Source organism: Sus scrofa, chromosome 9 (assembly GCF_054392235.1).
Source record: "Sus scrofa isolate SSC_HxYL_T2T_F1_AM1 chromosome 9, Sscrofa_HxYL_maternal_Yorkshire_Landrace_v2.0, whole genome shotgun sequence".
Taxonomy (NCBI): Eukaryota; Metazoa; Chordata; class Mammalia; order Artiodactyla; family Suidae; genus Sus; species Sus scrofa.
This window is the reverse complement of record NC_139391.1, coordinates 109,529,152-109,552,379: the sequence shown is the minus strand read 5'-3', so window position 1 is coordinate 109,552,379 and position 23,228 is coordinate 109,529,152. Positions and strand designations below refer to the sequence as shown.

The 23,228-nt window shown below is 41.4% G+C and overlaps 2 protein-coding genes across 4 annotated transcripts in view; one reads left to right on the top strand and one right to left on the bottom strand.

Moving 5' to 3' along the window:
- Positions 1-23,228, top strand: part of ORC5 (origin recognition complex subunit 5) — a 1,223,002-nt gene that overhangs the window by 475,917 nt on the left and 723,857 nt on the right. The window lies entirely within an intron of this gene.
- Positions 1-23,228, bottom strand: part of LHFPL3 (LHFPL tetraspan subfamily member 3) — a 552,997-nt gene that overhangs the window by 84,238 nt on the left and 445,531 nt on the right. The gene's annotated exons all lie outside the window — the stretch shown is intronic.

The window sequence follows — 23,228 nt, the reverse complement described above, 5'->3', positions numbered from 1 at the left end:
TGTTCCTGGACCACCTGATATGAGAAATGCTATAAGAGAAAGGACAGAGCAATAATCCTTTGCTTGCCAGCTTATTTTGGCAGCTATAGTAACAACAGCCATAAAATGTGTCTTAATTAAATCTCAGAAAGCAAGTGGAAAGAAACAACTCCCTTAATTGTTTTCCTAGTGGAAAATCTTCTGGTCAAGAATTTCACCTAAACTCAGACACGTATATCTGCTGTCTACTTTATGTCTTCACCAAATATCTTTTTTTTTTTTTTGTCGTTTTTTTTGCTATTTCTTTGGGCCACTCCCGCAGCATATGGAGGTTCCCAGGCTAGGGGTTGAATCGGAGCTTTAGTCCCCGGCCTACACCAGAGCCACAGCAACGTGGGATCTGAACTGTGTCTTCGACCTACACCACAGCTCACGGCAACAGATCCTTAACCCACTGAGCGAGGTCAGGGATTGAACCAACTGAGCCACTACGGAAACTCCATAAAGTTAATTTTTTTTTTTTTTGTCTTTTTGCCATTTCTTGGGCCGCTCCCACGGCATATGGAGGTTCCCAGGCTAGGGGTCTAATCGGAGCTGTAGCTGCCAGCCTACACCAGAGCCACAGCAACGCAAGATCCGAGCCGCGTCTGCAACCTACACCACAGCTCATGGCAACGCCGGATCCTTAACCCACTGAGCAAGGGCAGGGACCGAACCTGCAACCTCACGGTTCCTAGTCATATTCACTAACCACTGCGCCACGATGGGAACTCCTTCACCAAATATCTTATTGGTACCTCCCACCTCAATATGTCTCAAAACTAGAATGATCATAGGTCTGGTTTTCCAAGTACAGGCTCAGTTTATCTTGTTGCCCCAACAGCACCAATAGTTGCTCCTTTCCTTTTCAAATATGTGCTGGTCTGGACAATAAAGGATATGGTCACCCCATCCAAGAGGAACGCATGTCCTTCCTCCTCCAATTTCCCTCCAACTTAACCATTCCTCTGATGTTCTTTCTCAGTTACTGGCGCTATCATCCTTCCTGTGGCTCAAAATGTGGCAGAGGAATGACCCTCTCTCGTCCAGCCTTGTGGATTCTCCATCTGAAACCTCTCTCCAAGCAAGCACTTTCCCACCTCCCCAATGGCGTTATTCTCCATCCACCATCACTGCTTCGGCTGTGCCATGAAGCCTCCCCTCTGGTACCTCTGGTTTTGGTCCTTTGCAACTTAATTTCCACCTTCTTTGAATCACAAGTCTGATCATGTCACCCCTGATTAAATCACTGCAATGGCCTCTCATTGTCCTTGGACGAAGTCCATGGCTCACAGGGCCCATCACATCCAGCCCTCTGGCTGCTCCTTTTGGCACTTCTCATGTTACATTCTACCTCCCAGGCATGCAGGATTTCAGATGTTAGGAAGCTCTGTGCCTGAGCTCAGATACACTGCTCATCTGGCACACTCCTCCCCTTCCCCTGGCTTGCTCCTGCCGGGTATAGCCTGCATCTTTCTTACTGGAGCACCAACTGCAATGTGTTCTAGTTGCTTTCTTATAGACTATATGCTCCAAGTGGCTAGAACTGTGTTCATCTTGCTTATCACTGCATCCCTGGCACCTGGCTCAGTGAGCGTTCTTGGTGCTCAGAAAAGATTGATCAATGAAACAACTGACATTCAAATCCAGGTATCTAAGCCACAGAAGAACGAACTTCCTTTGTGCTGTTTGCGTCAGACTCTTCTTTTATCTTCCATAATAATCCTCTTAAACTATTCATTTGGTACTACATATAAGACTCATATGTTATATGATATAAGACGATTGATAGTCAATACCATTTACCATTAATCCAAAATGTAAAATGTGATTGTGATGTGGACGGTCCCTCTAACACTCACGGCAACACTCACTAATATGTTCTCCTAAGTGGAAAATGGAAATGGCTTGTCCCATTTTGTTCATTCTCTTCAGCACATGTACTAAGAAAAGAATCTGAAGGCATATGTACCTCTTCTGCTTGTCTCAGGAAACTGACATTTAGGAAAAAGATGTTCAACGATTTATAAACTTCTGGAGTGCTCCAGGCTAAAAGACCTGAGCTTTATTTTTAATATTTTCTCGTTAGCTTTATTCAGATATACTTGACACATAACATTGATTTGCTACATTTATATATTGCGAAATGATTATGACTATAGTGTTAGCTAGCATTTCCATCACATCACATTATTAACATCTGTTTTTTCTTTTTTTTTGTGGTGAGAACACTTAATATCTACTCTCTTGGCAACTTTCAAGTATATAATATAATATCATTAACTATAATTACCATGATGTATGTTAGATCCCCAGAACTGCCTTATAACTAGAATTTTGTACCCTTTGACCTATTTCCCTCATCCCTCAGTTCCTAGTAACTACCATTCTACTCTGTCTTTCTATGAGTTTGACTTGTTAAGATTTTACATATAAGTAATATCTTCAGTATTTGCCTTTGAGTAAGACCTGCACTTTAGATTCAGTCCCAATCTTTTGACAAGATGATCCAAGATCCACGGGGTTTACATGACAGGACAGCAAGTGACCAAGTAGTGATTAATGAAATAAATTATTTTGTGAGGGATTATCCTAAAAGCAAGAGATATTCTTAATGATAACTCTTTTGTTGTCATTTACCTGTTTTTAAGACTTACTAGCCTTAAGGTATTTAATAAATACTGCTTTGCAGTGGGTCTCATTATAAGTTGGTGAACCCAGCCACTGGTAGAGCAAAAAGAATGAATATTTCTCTCTCAATATCCAGATCCCTGTCACTCAGATCTCTGGTTATGAGTTTCTGTCTCCTTCACCTCTTCCAGTTCCAGAGGATTTCTATCATGTTGTGGAAAGAGTGTGGGCTCTGGAGGCATTCAGGTCACAAAACACCTGTTGACCACCACAGTGCACCATGCACTGTTTCAGGGTCTGGATCCTGAGCAGCACAGTCCCAAGGCATAAGTTCAAATTTCACCTCTGCCAATTCTTTGCTGGGTGATCTTGGGAGATCCAGACACCTGTGAAATGAGTGGTAATTTGTGAAATGGGAATAATAATTCTTCCATGCTGAAAGTGGCAGTTGGTGGGATCAACTGGAATAATGGATACATAGTAAGTCTCTCATAGTGTTTTAAATATCTAGCAGGTGCCTGATAAGTAGTACCACTTAAAATAACCTGGGCACTCTGGTCCCTGCAGGAGGCTGGCATAGTTCGCTGTCTCATCCTTCCTTGTGTCTGTTGGGGGAAGATTGTGAGAAGTGGAGAAGGGGAGGTTGAGAGTCACAGCATCCTTACTTAGATCACAGGCAAAGCCTTCATGTGAACATAGACCACCTTTCCCTCTAGGATGGAGTGTAGAGTTCCAGAATGCCTGACCACAGTACTTCTATTGGATGGATGAAGGGGCCAGGAACTATGATTTCCTCTCAAGGAAAATACCATTAAAGGCCAGTCCATTCGCCATTGAACACCAGTGTCTACCAATATACTCAGTGAGAATAAACATGCAGCAGATTTAATAACAAGTCAGCTTTATACTCTTTGGTCACAGAGAGGAAAGACAGAGATCTTGCAGAGGCTGTTTACATCTTTTGTATTTCACAGAGGAGAGCCAGGCTCAGCTAATTCATTCTCCTCTTCCTCCTGCTGCTTCTTTTGCTTCTCCTTCCACTGCTGCTGCTTCTCCTCCTGCTTCTTCTGCCGCTTCATCAGCATCATCATGATCACCATCAGCAGCAACAGCTGTAGCAGCATCATCAATTTTTATTGAGAGCTTGGCATGGTCCAGGCATTGGGATAAATATGCCCTTTGCATGACTTTGGGATGCCTGTGTATCCCTTGTCAGTCAGGCAATTTAGAAGAGGCTTCTGAGCTGGACATAGTCATTTGGGAGTTGGGATCTGTATTTTTTTTTTTCTAGGGCTGCCGTAATAAGTACCACAGACTGAGTGGTTTACATAACAGAAATGTATTGTTTCAGAGTCCTGGAATCTAGAAGTCTAGGACCAAGGTGTGGGCAGAGCTGATCTTTCCAAAGAATGTGAAGAAGGATCTGTTCTAGGCCTCCTCCTCCAGAGCCTCTCCAGCAAGCTCTGACTTTTGCTGACTTGTGCAAGCATCATCCAGTCTCTGCCTTCACCTTCACATGGTATCCTCTGTGCGTCAGAGTGTCCGTATTTCCCCTTTTAGAAGGATGCAGTCACAATGGATTAGGACCCACTCCATGAATGCATTTTAACCTTATTACTTTTTTAAAGACTTCATTTCTCTCATTTCCGAATAAGGTCACATTCTAAGATACCAGGGATTCAAGATATCTTTTCTTGGGGGGGGGTACAATTCACCCCACAACAGGGCCATAGGAATAAATGAAATTAGTAGGAAGAACATGTAAGTAGGAAGAACATGTAAGAAGGAAGAAAGGACAGAGACAAGGAGAAGAGAATTTCCAAAAGCTGTGTTTAATGCCTGAGGCATTACAAGTACATCAAGGCCCTTGGCTATGGTTAAGAAGGTGAAGGCAAATGCCTGATCCCAGGCACAGCCCATGGTAGGTCTTTGTGCCCTTCCCTTATCCCAGGGCTCAGCTCTATAGTGCTTGATAAATATTTTGTTCATAATTAAATGAAGAAAAAGGATCTCCTTGCACGAATAAAAAATTAATCCTTATTCTAGGAATGTCAACAGAATTTAATAATTTTGATTTTTTTTCCTGAACATTCAGGTGATGTTCAGATCAAAGAACATAATGGACAAACTTCCTAAAGAGATCCTAAGTGCTCTTCATTTTAGTAGACAATCTAGAGAAAATTTTCATGGTTATCAAGAGAACATGTATCAATATGAGAAAAAAAAATTTTTTATATAATGATTTTTATTTTTTTCATTATAGCTGGTTTACTGTGTTCCGCAATTTTCTATTGTACAGCAAGGTGACCCAGTTACACATACATACATACATTCTTTTTTCTCACATTATCATGCTCCATCATAACTGATTAGATGTAGTTCCTAGTGCTATACAGCAGGATCTCATTGCTTTTCCATTCCAAAGGTAACAGTTTGCATCTATTAACCCCAAATTCCCAATCCATCCCACTCCCTCCCCCTCCCCTTTGGCAACCACAAGTCTGTTCTCCAGGTCCAAGATTTTCTTTTTCTTTCTTTCTTTTTTGTCTCTTTAGGGCTGCACCCATGGCATATGGAGGTTCCCAGGCTAGGGATCTAATTGGAGCGGTAGCCACCTGCCTATACCACAGCCACAGCAACTCAGTTTCCAAGCCGTGTCTGCAACCTACACCATAGCTCACAGCGATGCTGGATCCCTGACCCACTGAGGAAGGCCAGGGATCGAACCCACCTCATGGTTCCTAGTCAGATTTGTTTCCATTGGACCATGACAGGAATTCCAGATTTTCTTTTATGTGGAAAAGTTCATTTGTACCATGTATTAGATTCCAGATATGTGATATTATGTGGTATTTGTCTTTCTATTTCCTACTTCACTTAGTATGAGAGTCTCTAGTTCCATCCATGTTGCTCTAAATGGCATTATTCTGTTCTTTTTTCTGGCTGAGTAGTATTCCATTGTGTACATATACCACATCTTCCTAATCCAATCATCTGTCGATGGACATTTAGGTTGTTTCCACGTCTTAACTATTGTGAATAGTGCTGCAATGCACATGTGGGTGCATGTGTCTTTTCCAAGGAAAGTTTTGTCCAGATATAATATGCCCAAGAGTGGGATTGCTGGGTCATATGGCATTTCTATGCATAGTTTTCTAAGGTATCTCCATACTGTTTTCCATGGTGGTTGTACCAATTTACATTCCCACCAACAGTGCAGGAGGGTTTCCTTTTCTCCACACCTTCTCCAGCATTTGTTATTTGTGGACCTATTAATGATGGCCATTCTGACTCATATGAGGTGGTACCTCATAATAGTTTTGATTTGCATTTCTCTAATATCAGAGATGTTGAGCATTTTTTCATGTGCTTGTTGGCCATCTGTATATCTTCTTTAGAGAAATGTCTATTCAGGTCTTTTGCCCATTTTCAATTGAGTTGTTGGTTTTTTTGCTGTTGAGTTGTATAAGTTGTTTGTATATTTTAGAGATTAAGCCTTTGTCTGCTGCATCATTTGAAACTAATTTCTCCCATTCTGTAAGTAGTCTTTTTTTTTTTATGGTTTTCCTTTGCTATGCAAAAGCTTGTCAGTTTGATTAGGTCCCATTTGTTTATTTTTGCTTTTATTTCTGTTGCTTTGGGAGACTGACCTGAAAAAACATTTGTAAGGTTGATGTCAGAAAATGTTTTGTCTATGTTCTTTCTAGGAGTTTGATAGTGTCTTGTCTTACATTAAAGTCTTTAAGCCATTTTGAGTTTGTTTTTGTGCATTATGTGAAGGTGTGTTCCAGTTTCACCGATTTACATGCAGCTGTCCAGTTTTCCCAGCAAACATTTGCTGAAAAGACTGTCTTTTTCCCATTTTATATTCTTGCCTCCTTTGTCAAATATTAATTGACCATAGGTGTCTGGGTTTATTTCTGGGTTCTCTATTCTGTTCCATTGGTCTGTCTGTCTGTTTTGGTACCAGTACCACACTGTCTTAAGGATTGTGGCTTTGTAATATTGCCTGAGGTCTGGGAGAGTTATGCCTCCTGCTTGGTTTTTGTTCCTCAGGACTGCTTTGGCAATTCTGGGTCTTTTGTGGTTCCATGTAAATTTTTGGATTGTTTCTTCCAGTTCTGTGAAAAATGTCATGGGTAATTTGATAGGGAATGCATTGGATCTGTAGATTGCTTTGGGTGGTATGGCCATTTTTACAGTATTAATTTTTCCAACCCAGGAGCATGTAATATCTTTCCATTTCTTTGCATCTTCTTTAATTTCCTTAATGAATGTTTTATAGTTCTCAGTATATAAGTCTTTTGCCTCCTTGGTCAGGTTTATTCATAGGTATTTGATTTTTTGGGGTGCAATTTTAAAAGGTATTGTATTTTTGTCTTCCTTTTCTAGCATTTCATTGTTAGTATACAGAAATGCAACTGATTTCTAAATGTTAATCTTAAATCCTGCTACTTTGTTGAATTTGTTGATCAGTTTGAGTAGTTTTGGGGTTGAGTCCTTAGGGTTTTCTATATATAATATCATGTCATCTGCATACAGTGATAATTTTACCTCTTCTCTTCCTATTTGGATACTTTTTATTTCTTTTGTTTGTCTGATTGCTGTGGCTAGGACTTCCAATACTGTGTTGGATAACAAAGGTGAGAAAAAGAATTTTGATGTTTGGTTCCCAGAAGCTAGATCTTGTATTTGTATCAAAGGTGAATTTGGGATCAAGGCAATTCTTTTATTGGGTTAGGAACCTGCCAAGGCCCAGAACCATTTGAGGATTCTGGGGCTAAACCATCATAGAAAATACCCTCTGACAGAATGAGTTTTATCCTGAGTTAATAATTCAAAAGATATAATGCATCTCTGAACAGTCTATGAATAACTCGGTCTTAAGAAAATTAAAAAGTATGAAAGACACATTATGCTTTGTAGCATATAACATCAGAACTCTGGAACAAACAAATAAAGTGAAACTAAAAACCAGAACCTTCAAATAGTTATGTCCCAACTGACTAAGGGTCAGTTAGAAAAGAAATGTGAGCTTCCCCCCTGGATCCTGCTCTTTGTGTGAAAGCTTGCATGCACTAATGCCCATGTACTGGACAGAGCTGTGTCTTAACTAGGACTGCTGTAATTCCTGCGCTGTCAGTCTCATGCGTTAACAACATGGCCCCCGGCAGCTTTAATTACCCGTAAATGCACCACCTGTCGCCTTTTTAGTGCTTAATCATGAAACATATCACGGTTTACTGTGTGATGAGACTGAAATACTATAGAGAGTTGCAGAATCACAGAATCCAGAGAAGATAAAGTCCTGGGTTTAATTGGGGTAAAACTGCTGAATCCTATCCCGAGGGGTGAGGGATCCAGTCTAAACACTGTGGATCTGGCAGAGAGGAGACAGGTGTGAGCAGAATGAGAGTTTGGGGTCAGTCTAAAAAGCCCTGGAGGAAAGAGGAAATATGACTCTCCATGTAGGGCGACGGTTCTCTGAAAAGCTGGGAGACCCTGCAGCCCAACGGGACAGGCTTTGTGCTGTGGGGGCTGGAAGCTTCTATGCAGTGCTGGAAATCCTCCTTCAGCACTCCTGCAGTCCAGATTCTATGGGGCTACAGCTGTGCATCCCTGGAAAGAGTGACAGAGGGCTGGGGAAGGGACTGAAGACAGGAAGAAGGCTAGTGTGGGACCATACAGTCAACTCTGGCCATTCATGATTCCTCCAGATAGGAAAGGACATCAAAAGCAGTAACAGGTGACAACTGTCTGCATCATCACAGGCAGTCATGACCTGCCATTCACAAGGAATGCATTTTCATTTGAGTCATTTCTCTCTCTCAAAGAGCAATTATTTAGTGGTCTAGAATGCTTCTTTATCCTTCAGCTCTGCACCATCACATTATGTGTGGAGCTGACTTTTGTACTTGAACTTAAGGGATGCCAGAAGGGCCCCATCAGTGAAAAATGTCACCAAATGTCCTTTCCTTTGGGTTAAGACCTGAGGAATCTGAGATAACTGGCCCAGTTAGATGCTTCTTCTGAATGGTAAACTGAGGTTAGTGCCCAGATAAGAGAGGGGAATATGCAGGGAGCAGGAGCACTTGGCCTTTTCCAGGGTATGTAAGCCCTCTGGCTGCTCAAGATGGGTGCTGGGTGGGTGAGAGGCCAAAGCAGAAATGGGAGAGAATCTGAATGTCATATGGGAGGGAAAAATAAATGCACTGGTTATTTATTACTTTGTAACAATATTATCATAAACCTAAAGGCTTTAAACAGCTCACATTTGTTATCTAGCTTTTCTGTGTCCTCTGTCTTAGCATCTCACAAAATTACATTACTCAAGTTGTTGGCTAGAGCTGAAGTCTCATCTGAAATCTTGACTGGGAAGGATGTACTTCCAAGCTCTTGTAGTTCTCAGCAAAATTTAGTACTTTGAGGGTTTTTGGACCGAGGGCCTTAATTTCTGTCCAGAGGTCACCTTCAGTTCCTTGCCATGTGGGTCTCTCAAAATCATGGATCAACGCATGCAAGCCAAGAAGGCCACAGAGAGAGTCTGCTAGCAAGGTGGAAGTCACAGTCTTATATCTTTTTTGTTCTTTTTATGGCCACATCTGTGGCATATGAAAGTTCCCAGGCTATGGGCTGAATCAAACCTGCAGCTGCCAGCCTATACCACAGCCACAGCAACACCGGATCTGAGCAACATCATTAACTTAGGCTGCAGTTTGTGGCAATGCCAGATCCTTAACCCACTGAGCGAGGCCATAGATTAAACCTGCATCCTCATGGACACTATGTAGGGTTCTTAACCCACTGAGCCACAGTGAGAACTCCACATCTTATATCTTAATCACAGAAGTGATGTTCTATCACCATTGTCATACTCTATTGATTAGAAGAAGTCATAGGTCCCACCTACACTCAACGTGAGGGAATTGTATAAGGGTAGAATGCCAGGAGTGAGGGATCAGGAGGCCATTTAGAGGCTGGCCGTCATAGGGACAAAAGAAGGAAGGCAGATAATGCTTTTTTTTCCTGTTTTCCATCCATTCATCTTTCTTCAGGTACCTAGATTTTCCTTTGAGGGACAGCCCTCTCCATCATCCTCAAGGTGATTCTGGCAGTCCCAGCTGCAGAGGTAGACATGTGACTCAAGCCTGGTCAACTACAATATCACATGTCTGGTGACAGTTATTGGCTTAGGGTTGGACATGTGACCCAACAAGAGCCAATGAAAAATGGTGACATGTTCTTGAGAATCCTGGAAGGATATGCCCCACTTTTCAGTCTGACTTAAAACCAGAGAGAACCCTGGGCTTCTTCGAGCTGATACCTCCACTTACTATGATGTAAAACCCAGGACTGAAGGTCTTGGGAGAACCAAGAAGGAGAATCAAGAAGAGCCCTGACACTAAACAAGCCCTGAATCCAGATGTCCCTTAAGCAAATGATTCCTAAAGTGCTCAATCCCATTTGGATCAAGTTTTCTGCACCTGGAAGGGTGATAATTGACAAAAAGGAAGTATCTAACATTTATTTGACACATTTAGGGCCCACAGACATCCCATTTCCCACCTGAGGGAAACTCTGAAATCCTCTACAGTTATATTTAGAGTTGATGAATTATTTTACCTACAATAGTAAATATTTTACTTAAAATATATTTAGCCTATAATGAATTGCCCTAACATGAAGTACACAAGGTTCGAGATAAAGTGGGTGGCGTTGCTTCTGATTATAACTTTTCTTTCAGATTTGCCTTTCTTATATTTTTCACAGCCTAGAGAAAAAGAAATGCCCCAAGATACATATATAACCTGCGTAGGAAGTTATAGCTTCTTCTAGAGCACATTTATGGCTAATGTACTTAATTTTTAAAAAATCAAGTTATGCTAAGCACAATGCCTTTATTGGTGTGTATTGTGTCCTTTATAGATTCAAAAATTCTCTTATTCACTTCTCTATCCTCGTTCAAGAAATGAAGGTGAACATGTTCACATTTCAACTTACTTCAACTTGCACCAGAGTCTTTTGTTGGCTTTGCTTGGGCTCTACCTTAGCTTGAAGCCAAATGTGTGATAGTCTGTGTGGGGTGTGTGGGCACACACCAACTGGTTGGGTTTTAGAGATACTAGTAGGAAACAAACAGACCTGTAGTTTAATAAGTCACCAGTATTCCACCTATGGTCAGGATGCTATTCTTTTTATGACACAGTCAAGTGGTGGCTAAAATCTAATCTCTGAATACATTGTGCTTATTTTCAGAGACAAGATGGGGATAACGGTTACATTGCAAACATTAACTGATTTGCAATGCAATTTCAAATATTAATGTCAGTTTTATGTAATAAGCACATATTGAATACCTGTGCTGAATATTCTACAAAATGCTGGTAAATAATTACTTTTTCAATGATGCTACAAATATGAGTATGGTAAAATGCTGTGGCCAAGCCTGACATTAATTTATCATGGCACACTGAAGAATATTTGATTATTGGATGTAGTGTGATACCCTAACTATGCAAATGACAGGCACATAACCCATATAAGAGGGACAATGAACTTGTTTCCTAGACAAGTTCATTTATTAACAAAGATTTCTTTTGCTCTCATTACATCTTAGATCCCAGGGCTGTTACATATAGCTGGGCAGTTTTTGCACTAAACAAGGGCACCTAAGCCAAGGAGGTAAGTGGGTACTGAAATCAATCTTCCTCCTATTTGCCAACCGTTTGCCCTCGTTGGAAGATGGATCATCATGGGGGAGGGGTTGCACTCATGTTAGAAAGGAGTGGCTATGAAGATGAATGGACATTTGGTGTACCTGCAGTGTGCCTGGTCATCTTTGGTTCTTGAGGTCACCTGCTGCTGACATTCACCACTTCAGCCATATCCTTCCCATCCAAAGTCCTCACACTCTGTGGCCTCTTTGTCTAGATCCCAAGGCTCTTCTAGACCACTGCTGTTCTCAGCACTTCTCTGGTCCCCTCCAGACAAAGAGGAGCTTCTGAGACCCCCCTCCATGCCTCGAGCAGCCCTTGGAAAACTGGACACACATCCTTGGGACCATGCACCTGGTCACCTCCCTCAGCTCTGTCTAATCTGTGGCTCAGGGGAAAGAGGGTGTGGATTTCTGCACAAGGCTCATAAAGGGAGGCCAGGTCAAGGTCCTATCTGCTCTGGGATCTCCAGAACTTATTTGGAGTTCCATTGTATTCTCCCTCCCATCTACTCCCTGGTTTTGGCCCCAGAGTTGGGTGTGTGTGTAGCAATTCTAGCATCTCAACTGTTACCCCCTTCTCCAACCCCTTCTTCATGTACTGTTTCTGGCTAGTAAGGAAAGGAACTAGACCCCCCAGGAATTCTCAAAGAAGTGTTTGGGTAGATAGATTGATGATGGTGGGAGGAGGCAAAGGTTTGGGTGGAGAGATAAAAGGTAAATTAGTTCAGCTTAGATAGGTTGAATGTGAGCTGTCTAAGCTATTGCAAGACACCCTGAAATGGGCATTGGAAACAGGATTTGGAGCTCAAAGTGGTGGTTCTCAAAGGGGAGGCACTGTCAGCCGGAGGCTTAAGAACATCTCTGGTTTAGGGACAGCAGCCCCTTCATGATCTGCTTTTGTAACTCTTTAAAATTTCAGCTTGCCTATAGAACAGCCACAAAGGACAGAGCCTGGACTTGGTCTCTGGCACTTGCAAAAAGGAAGGTCACCTGGAAGAGCAGAAGGAGAGACTCCATCACCAACTGGCCATGGGGGAGGTAGGAGGCTGCCAATGCAATTGCTGGGAAAGAAAGTGGAAAACAACTCCCCAGAGATCACAGCTGCTGAGTTTATGCCTGGGCAGCGGCTGCAGGGTGAGTCGTGGGAAGGCAAACTTATGAAGGACATTAATCAAGGTAAAAGCAAAAGGAAAATGAGGTGCTTCAGGGCACAGTGTGTGGGAAGCGAAAGCGTGATGGAAATCACTAGGAGCCGTGCTGCCACTCCCTCGCCCAGCAGGCCCTTTTGTCTGCCTCCAGCTCTTAAGGCTAGATGCCACACTATTAACACCCAACGGTGGTCCTAGGGGAGTTTGCCTCTCCCCTATTGTGTCATGAAAAAGAACGAGGCCAAGGGCTGGGGGCTTTGGGATACTTTTCTGCCTGGACTGTTAGGGGAGGACCAGGGCAGGGAGGGGTGGGGGGAGGCCACTGGCAATGCTGGAGCGTCACCATTTTTTGGTGACCAGACAGACTCAAGAGGGTCATTTGTCAAAGGAAAAGGAAACCCTTCCCTAGGTGAGGCTGGTGTGGCTGCCTGGATGTGAATGTGTGGCACCCATTTCCCACCAGCAAGTGTCTGAAATTCCACTGCCACCCAGATTTTGCTGGGTCAGGTAACAGCCAGCCAGGACCAGAACCCAGAGGCCACATCTTCTGACTCCCTGGCCAGGCCCCCTTCATAAGCCAGCAGACCACCTATGAACAATATGTGTGCCTTCCTATTTTCATCTCTGAAAGGAGGATAGTAAAAATAGCTCTCCCACCTAAGGAATTACAACTGCATTTTAGAGTGGGGCAAAAAAGAAATCTAAAAAAATGAGCATCTTGTCAACTGTGAAATCATGCCACGTTTTAAAGATTATGACCTAATTTCAAAACTACCCAGGTAGGCTGTTCAGGAGGCTCTCAACAGCTAGACAGGGTGTTTCTGAATGCAGCAATGTAGATTATCTATAGGAGGAAAAAAAACCACTGAATCTTAAATATTACTCTCAGGGGAAAAAAAAAAAAACCCTCCTCCAAATCATTCTCAGGAATTCCATACAGTTCATCTTTGTGAAGTGGTTAGAAAAACTTCACAATATATACAGGTCAGAGTCAATTCCTCAAAAGCAGCAATAGAGACAGGACATGGTTTTTAAAGTTTTTTTTTTTTTTTTTTAAAGAAAACATACTTGAGTATATGCAAGAGGTAGTTTAGTTATTCATTACTAAAATATTTGAGATACTTGTCTGTTTTATTTTCATTTGAGAACTAAGCTTTCACAAATCAGAAAATATCTGGAGAACTTACAGCACTTATCTTTTTGGTACTAGGATAATCAATATTATAGGGCTTTTTTTTTTTTGACTTTTTGTCTTTTTTAGGGCCACACCTGCAGCACATGGAAGTTCCCAGGCTAGGGGTCTAATCGGAGCTGTTGCCACCGGCCTACACCACAGCCACAGCAATGCCAGATCCGAGCCGCATCTGTGACCTACACCACAGCTCATGGCAATGCCAGATCCTTAAAACACTGAGCAAGGCCAGGGCTCGAATCACAACCTCATCGTTCCTAGTTCGATTCATTAACTGCAGCGCCACAACGGGAACTCCAGTATTATAGATATCTTTGTTTATACATTGTCATTTTAGAAAAAAGGCAATTAAGAGTAGAATGGTGGTTGCCAATGGCTGGGGGAATTGGGGAGATTTTAAGGGTACAAACTTGTAACCAGCAGATAAATAAACCCTGGAGATCTAATCCATAGCATAGTGATTAAGACAATACCATGTTATAACCTTGATGTTGCTAAGAGATTAGATCTTAGTTGTTATCACAATCAAGAAATGATGATTAATTGAAGCAATATACTTAATAGGTGTACACACAGCTAACAGTACGGTGCTAACGACATTGTGATATATAAATACATCAAATCAACACGCTATATACCTTAAACTTACATGATGTTTTATCAATTATATTTTGGTAAAAAAGCCATATTGCAACAGAACAAAGGGTAGGAAAAAAAAATGGATACATGTAAGAGTAACTTAATCCCCACGCTATATTATACAGCGGGGGGCCAGGGGGAGGGAGGTGATATGATACAAAATTATTCTTTCTGGGGAGACTACACATTAGAGCAAAAAACAGTGCATATATGTAGTTATATATGCATAACAATTAGTGATAACCCCCATAGTTCAAATGCATTTCAAACACAAAAGCTTATTTTAATTAATGTGAGACTTAACATTTTTTGTCTTCTACAATGTAGGTTCTTTTTTCCCAAGAATACATTTCTGATCTTAAATAATTGTTTACATGAATTCAAATTTCCTTGATCCCGGTAATTCTTTTTTCAAATTTCTTGAGTAATTTCTTTAATTAAAAAATTCAACAGAAAGTAGATTCCTTTTTCTTTCTTATATGTTAGGCATGTATTTATGTCCTTAAAATCATTAGATTATTTTAAAAAATTAGGAATAGTCTTTTTCTTATGTTTCCCTTGAGGACAAGGGTCAGAATTGGCAGCTCTGTCTAGAGAAGGGGATTCTCAGGAAAATGATGCTTTTTTTCTGGCTCTAGTGCATACTTGCTCACCCTGGATGACCCATATTGACAGGTAAGTGATACTGTTGTCCATCTCACCTGGCCTCCATTCCTATGACAAGACCCCAAGAGCTGGCAGATGCTGCCATGGATAGTTTTTAAAGTGGTATCAAGTACAGACTAAGATATGTTGGAGTGGAAAAAAGAACTTAGTGGTTTTTAGCAACCAAGGCTTATTTCCTGTTCATCTCCACCATGGGTTGGCTGGGGGGCTCTGTTCTATGTCTCTTCATTTAGGGATAAAGACCGAAGCAGCAGCCACTATCTGGAGCATTCACTTGTCTCCCAAGCACAACTAAAGATAGATGTGGAGGCCTCGCATGGGCCGTTAAAGTTTCTGGCCTGGCAACATGTGCCACTTCTGCTCACAACTCATTGGCTACAGCAAGTCTCACGGTCCCATCTACCAGGAAGTACAGTCCCATCCTGCCAGGACGGTGAGAAGCCAGAAACACTTGGTGGGCAGCATTAATGATTATTAGAGTCACCTACACCATATACATCTCCTCTGTCTCCTTCCTAGGCGAAGACTTTGATTAGTTATCTCTCTCTCCCATGTTGCCCAATAAGTTAGGCAAATCCAATCCTATTTCCTGTTCTAGGAATAGACCTTGATGCCTTTAAGCTAGTCGAAATATGCTCAGTCTGGTTGTAACTGGTTCAGTAAGGAACATGGGAAATAATTTAGGCCATTGAGATGCTATGAGAGAATGCAGGGCCTTTGAGGAAAGTTTCTTCTCATTTGTCTAGAAGTAACCCCCTTGTTCTCCCTGAATATGAAGGAGAAAGCCTAGAATCCAAAATGCTACTTGCAGCCATTCAGAGACCAAGAGGAGAACCAGTTTCAGGATAGAGCTGACACTGGGGATGTTAGAGCAGGAAGAGAGAAAACACATGGGGCCCTGATGAAATCATTGGCTTCTGGGTCAGCCAAACCTAAGGCCTATCTTACCTTTGGACTTTCAGTTATCTTTGCCCCCAGATGTCCTTATTGCTTAAAGTGCTTTCTTTTTAAAAATTTTTTATTTATTTTTTATTACTCAGTGAGTTTATTACATTTATAGTTGTACAATGATCATCACAATCCAGTTTTATAGTACTTTCAATTGGATTTTCTGTTACTTGCAGCCAAAACCATCCAAACTGATATATCTCCCTAACTAGGTTTCCTGTCATGTCCTTCCTGCTTGATTTGTAGCCCCCCCCAACTCCAGCTTGGCCTCTTTATTCACACCCACTGGCTTCCTTTCCCTCTTGTCATAGTTTACTCAGATACAGAATATAGACTTACCTCAGTATCCTTGTATTATATTAATTCCTTCCTTTGTTTAGTGACTTCAAGACCTTTAAGACCTTCAAGGCCTGCTGATCTTTTACTCTCTGCCTCCAGCCACTGGGACGATTGCTGGCCTCCTTTGATTAGCAGCCCCCACATCAATGCTAAGAAGGACCCCAGCTTTTCAAGGACATTTTTGCTTCTTGAAAACATGTTTTTGGTATCATTATTTTACCTACACATTGGCTGAAACTAAAGCAGCCCACCTGGTCAACTGCTATATAAGACAAAAAGTCAGTGGAGCAAACATCCACTTTGTCACATACTTTGCATATACTATCAAAAAGCTGCAAGCTCTGTGAATTAATGACATGCTGGAGTCCTAAATTGGGGCCACAGTCCTGAAGCCTCAGCAAGCTGATTTATAGCTGCTATTGAAACGTCCCATCACATCCCATACATGAGTGGGTGACAGTAGAGCCCATTTCTACGGCATGTGTCACAGCAGAAGGCCGAAGCCCCAGCCCTAAGTGAGCAGGGATATGCTTTTTAGATACACATATTAATGGGCATATTTTAGGTGAATTCTGATAGGCATGAAGTTAACACATTTTGTAGATCTACTACCCTGGCTCATTTACCACCATAAATTAAGAAGCTATGCCAAGATAAGACACATCAAGTAGTTTTGGAGAAGTCAGGGAAGAGGCAAAACTGTGAGTAATCTAAGAAACAGAAATATTCTAGGAGCTGTGTGGGGGTGGAAGGCCCAGTGTGGCTGCAGTGACTGTACACATGGAGTCTGAATTGGCCCTTTTCTGAATTATTATTTCTACGACCATATCATGGAAGACTTGGACCTCTTAGATTTGCTGTCCTTGTATCTACAACGGATGATTCCAAAGAGAGTTTTGTCAGGTTCTAGGAAAATATTCTGAAACTGCCAGTTGCTTTGGGGAATTAAGAGACAGCATGTGTTTGCTTCCCCCACCCCCCATTCCATTTCTTTAGCTCATTTTATCAAGTCATGCAAGGCTTTCACTAATACAATTGAGGCTTACAAACTGTTAGAAGAATCGCTGTCTTAATGAACATCATTTAAGGAAGAGAGGAAGAAAGAAAGGAGACAAGGGATGGGGAGAGAGAACAGAAGGCTGTTATCTAGCCCGCTTGGCTTCCTCTCATCCAGAAGGCTGACTTTCCGGCTGTGGGAAGGAGGATGGGTCAAATTATGGTAATTAGGATCTTCTGTGGCAGCTCATGATTTGCATTTCCTTCACTTCATTGTTTCCTTTCATGTTTGCTCAAGAACGAAACAATACACTTCTATGCTTGTACCAAAGGATTATTCTTGGGACTCAGAAGAGAGATGGCCATCGGAGAGTATGCCTGCCCTGGTTTTCCAGAACGGTTTTCAGGGGGGGACAAGGCAGGTGGCTTAGTAGAATCAGGTGACCTGTCTCTAGGGGGACTTTGGAGACTTTAGAAAAGGATCATAAGATTTTAAGAATTTCCCTGCAGATCTAGGTGCTGCTGACTAATTAGTTTGATGGAGCAGTGGATTATCAAGATCATTTATTTTTCCCTCCTGTGTTCTCCTAAACATATTTTGCCTTCCAGGAGACTCAAGTTGTAGGAAAAGACCACAGGGAGTTAGATATAGCTCATTTTCTTATCAAAGGGAGATTGCAGTAATTTCTCCTGTCAATCCAGCAAATGCCCTGTACCCAGGCCCTGGACTTTTCCCATCTATTGTGAGGTGTGACTGGCAACTTCTCACTGATGACAGAGATTGCCAATTCTCCCGAGCTGCCCATCAGTCACTGTACAGGTCACCTTCAAGTTCACACTAAATTAAACAAGAAAGAAATTGCTTGAAACACCCAACTGCAGGATTGGCTGGAAGTTTCTGGAATGTATTTTAACAGAATTACATCTTCCAGCAGCTACTGTTGAGAAGAAATTATTAGAGAAACATTGGCTCTCAGATACAATGTGGTCACACATATCATTAGCTGTGGGGTGAACATTTGCTTTTTTTTTTTTTCGGTTTGAATATCCATATATCTATATATATTTTTTTTATCAAATTATGGTTGATTTACAGTGTTGTGCCAATTTCTGCTGTACACCAAAGTGACCCAGTCATACACATAGATACACTCTTTTGGACATCTGCTTTTAAGCCACCTGAATTCTACTTCTTGGCTATCAACATGAGCCCTGTTTTTCCAATTATTATTCTACATCAATCCCCACACGGTGAATTTACACAGCCTTCAGTTCATTGCCTTTTCTGGGAAGGCCTGTGGCAACTTTGCCCACATTCTGATTATTATTCGAGTCACTAATAGCAGGAATATCAATGCTCTGCATTCACTATGTGTCAGTGATGATGGCACAGAGAAGCTGCAGCACTGGGATCGTCTGGTCGGTCTCCTCGTTTTGTAGAAGAAACGAAGGCTGAAATGACCTCCCCCAAATCTGTTGGTCATTTAAAGCAAATTTGGCAAGGAAATGCAAAGGCTTTTTAATGTAAATGTTTTATTGAAGTCTAATGTATATTATACAAGTATACCTATCATATGTAAGCTCGGTAAATTCACAAAGTGGGAACACCTAGCCAGATAGCACCCAGCTCAAGAAAGAGAATAGATACCTTTATGCTCCCTTCCCAACCATGTTGTGTTCCCCTAAGGTTGACCTCGATCTTGACTTCTAATACCCTAGACTAATTTTGGCTGCGTCCAGACTTTTATTAACCACCATAGTTTCTTTGGAAGAGTGATATCTTCTAAACGAGATAACATAAGAGTTTATTTAGCACTTTCAAAAATGATGCTGGAAGGAGAGTCAAGTTTTATTTTGAAGTCGTATTTTCATTATATTCAAGTTGGCAGCTCTATAATAGCTCACAGTAGGGACAAGGTCACTTCATTGGAGCCCAGTTGTTAAAACACCAAAACAAACCAGACCCAGCTCCTGTCCAGTCAGCTGTGAGTGCAAGGCCATCTGGTCACATCTTGGCCACTCTGATGACAGAATTCTGTACGTGTGGGTTCCTGTCATTATTTATAAAAATGTATTACCTTTCTGTGGCTGCTATTGATTCTTCACCCTGACATATTACTCTCCTTGACAACATTGCTTTTTTGTCATTGATGTCTTAGTAGATCCAGAGACAGAAATATCGCCGGAGTACTTTCTCAATTTCTTGATAATGAACAACCAGCTTTCTATGACTCATTTCTTATAATTCAATGCTAGTCTTTCTGTGTGTTTTCATTTTGATTTAAACACTTGGTTTCTATGACTGACATTTCCCATGACTCTTCTGTTTTCTCCCCTTTCTCCAGGTGGTAATGTAAATCTACATGCTTCATTTACCATCAAGTTGTGCAGCTGACTGCATCTTAAAAATGCTAGCAAATAGTGGGATATGATACAGACTAATGGTCAGCTTACAGAATAGCTATGAGATCTGCATCTTTTGGTCACACATCTCTCTTTGCCCAGTTAGATACTTTTTCCAAGGTAGTTTTTTTATGTATGAAATATAAGTGGCTACAGAATCAGGTCTACTGGCTATCCAAACTCTTTCAGCATACCTGTAGATCATCTTATTTTTCTGCTCTATAAGTTACTGAATATGGGAAAATGAGAATAGATCCTCCTAGTCTGACAAATGAAGGGGTAAAGTTACAGTAGTAAAAACAAGGTGCAGGAACAAAGTGCTTGGGTTTGCTCTCCAGAGGGCATTTTAAACAGTCTGTGCCTTCTTTCTCAGAGGTAGAAGAATTCTTTTGACATTTGAGTCTTAAAGAACTCTAAGAGCCAAGAGTGAAAAAAAGCTATTTAGTCATGGATAGTACCATGTCAAAGTGAACTGAAATAAGTAGCTGTGACGGAGGTGATTAACTCATCTGTAATAGAGTTTGGACTCACAGAGAATTCTAGCAGTTTTTGGACTCAGATGGGAGAGAGATATGTTATGGTTTCCAGGGAAGAAACTAGCTAGGAAGAGGCTACAAAAACTATAGGCTGCCAGGCTTCAGTTAATAAGGAGGCTCCCAAGATATCTACCCAAGTGTCTCCCTATCCACTGGGTAGTTGCAGGTCCTCCTGCCTTTGTGGGGTGAGGGAAAGTGGAGAAGGGAAACGGGCAAGAGGGCAGGGATGACTCTAATGGGGAAATGCTCTCTCTTTGACTTTGAATGGGAATGTGAGGTTCTCCTCCCATCAGCAGAATTGAAACTTCATTATTTTGTGCTTAAAGATCTGGTATTTTTCTACAATCCACTGGGAGACTGGGAGTAGGCAAGTTCTCCCAGATGAGCGCTCAGGTTCCTGAGAGCAGAGCATCGTATCTCAAAAAAAAAAAAAAAAAAAGGCTGAAATCATCCTGTAGCTCCCACAACAAACTCTTGAAAGCTGACTGTCAGACAAGGTTGTCCTAGTCTCAGAGACCAGGGGAATCAAACAAGCTGCCTTGGAATCCAAGAATACCAAGACCCTGCACTCAATATTATTGACAATCAGGGAGGAAATAGATCCCTCAGGATCCCTGAAGGTCAGAATCTATCTCCATCTTCTTTGAGGGGGAGAAGTGGTAGCAGCCCAAAGAAGTCGAGATTCTCAAGGATGGCAAGGCAATCAGCAGTTACTGCCATAGATGCAGGCAGGAGGGAAGACCCTTAAACTGTAGGCATCACATGTCTGGAAGCTAAAAATATCAAGGAGCCTGTGACGTAAGGCTGCCAGAAACCCTTTCTCTCTACTTAACTCCACGACTAATTAAACTCTTTTTAATTATGCCAGAATTAGCCCTGTCAATAGAAATGCTGCCCACAGGCTCAGTGCCCAGCCTTTTGAAATTTCCTTTGTACTTTTGTGTTTTGTGAGCAATCAGAAAGTTTCCCTGACACCAAGGAAGTCTAAGCCAGTAGTACCCTCCCCGCTTCTCAGATCAGATCACAATGGTGATAACCTGGTTACTGGAGAGGAAACAGCTCAGAAAGACAGTTCCAATTATACAAGAAGTAAGTGTGAAGAAAAAGGGAGCAGGTTATGGACATAATAACAGAATATCAATAAGAAAAACAATGATAGAGCCTTACATTGTTGGAGGATCTTCTAGAAATTTCAATTGTTCTATCCATACTTTTCTGTCAACACCATATAGAAAGACCAATGAGTTGATAATAAAACCATATGTATTTTAGTGTTTTATTCATATGAGCTGGCTTGGCTTATCCTGACTTGTTCGACCCTTATTTGAACCTGGGAAGTAGAAAGGTGTGTAACATATTTATTTTGTATACAAGGACAATGAAGCTCACAAATGTCATGCAACTTGCTCAGTGTCATGAATGACCAGGAATTTGGTCATCGAGTAATCAGACAGATATGAATTTCAATGTACTAGAATGTCCTGTTTAACACATTTCAGGAGGGAGAATTCTAGAAGATGGTCTTGGCATCAGAAATCAAAAAATTACTAAGATTACAGTAGCATGTTTTAGGCATGATGGGCTTTTAGGATATGGTGCTGCTCACAGGTGGCCTACAACCTGGTTGGGGAGCACAGCCCCGAAATGAGGGATAAATGAGACACTGTAAACCTCGAAGGCAACCCAAAAAAGCAAGCAGATTCCAGAAAGGAGATATAAATATGGCCAGGCAAGACTGGAAGGTTTTCAGATAGGAGGTAGCATCAATACAAACTGGATGCTATAGAGAAGTAGGTTCTGCCTATGGGGACAGCAGAGGGAATCTGACCCAGGAAGCAAAAAGGCAACTTGGGATACATCTTGATTTTAGTTATGTACAAGAAGATTTTGGAATTTGTGGGAAGAATTGCCTCAGGTAGTGAATCCATCAGGCTGTGAGCACTCAAATCATTTAAAGCTTTAGGATAAATTTCAACACATGGTACTGCACGTGGAAGCAACTAAGTAGCCAGCGTGGAGTGCAGAGCCCTGATGAACACACAAGGTCCATATGGTTCAGCAAAATCCTGTCACTAGCTTCGTTCTTGTAACAGTTTTTTTTTTTTTTTCTTTTTCTTTTGGAAGAGAATTTTTTTAAATGACAGCTTTTTGGAGGTACAATTCCCATACCATAAAATACCTCTTAAAGTATATGACTCATTGATTTTTAGTATATTCATAGGGTTGTGCAACCAACACTACTAAGTGTAGAATATTTTTTTTATCACCAGAAAACCCCATACCTCTCCATTCTCCCCTCCCTCTGGCCTTTGGAAAACACTCATCTGTGTTCTCTCTCTGTAGATTTGCCTATTCAGGGCATTTCCTCTAAATGAAACCATGCAACATGTGGTCTTGTGACTGGCTTCTTTCACTAGCATAATGTTTTCAAGATTCATCCATGTTACAGCATGACTCAGTACTTCATCCCTTTTTATTCTTGCAACAGTTTTGAATACCAAAACCTAACAGGATAAATTCAGAAACCCAGAGACAAACTTGCTTGGTTGGCAAATTCTACAACATATAATGCTAATTTAGTGCTTTCGTCATATAGCGTAGAAGAAAAAAGCTCCTAGAAAGGGCCTATAATCAGTCTGAATGTTGACAAAGAGACTTGTTAAGGCTTCGCTCTGCCATGGAGACATGTAGGGAGGACTTCTCTCTAAAAACATCTAAGTCAGCTCCAACCACCTGAACCCCGGGCTGGTAAAAGTCAGTGTTGAAGACTAAAATGGAAGGAAAATCAGAGTTTATGAATAGATGGCTATATTAAATAATTTTCTTTGTTCTTTTATTACTCAATAATTTGTCCAAGCCTGTTTTAAGGTGCATATGGATGTAGTAGAAAATGGTGGGGAAGGAGTGATTGATGCCTGATTCCCAGTAGTGTGGGCAGTGGGACAGGAAGACAGAATCTCCTTCATGGTGGCTTCCTATAGAGATGGTTGGTTGGA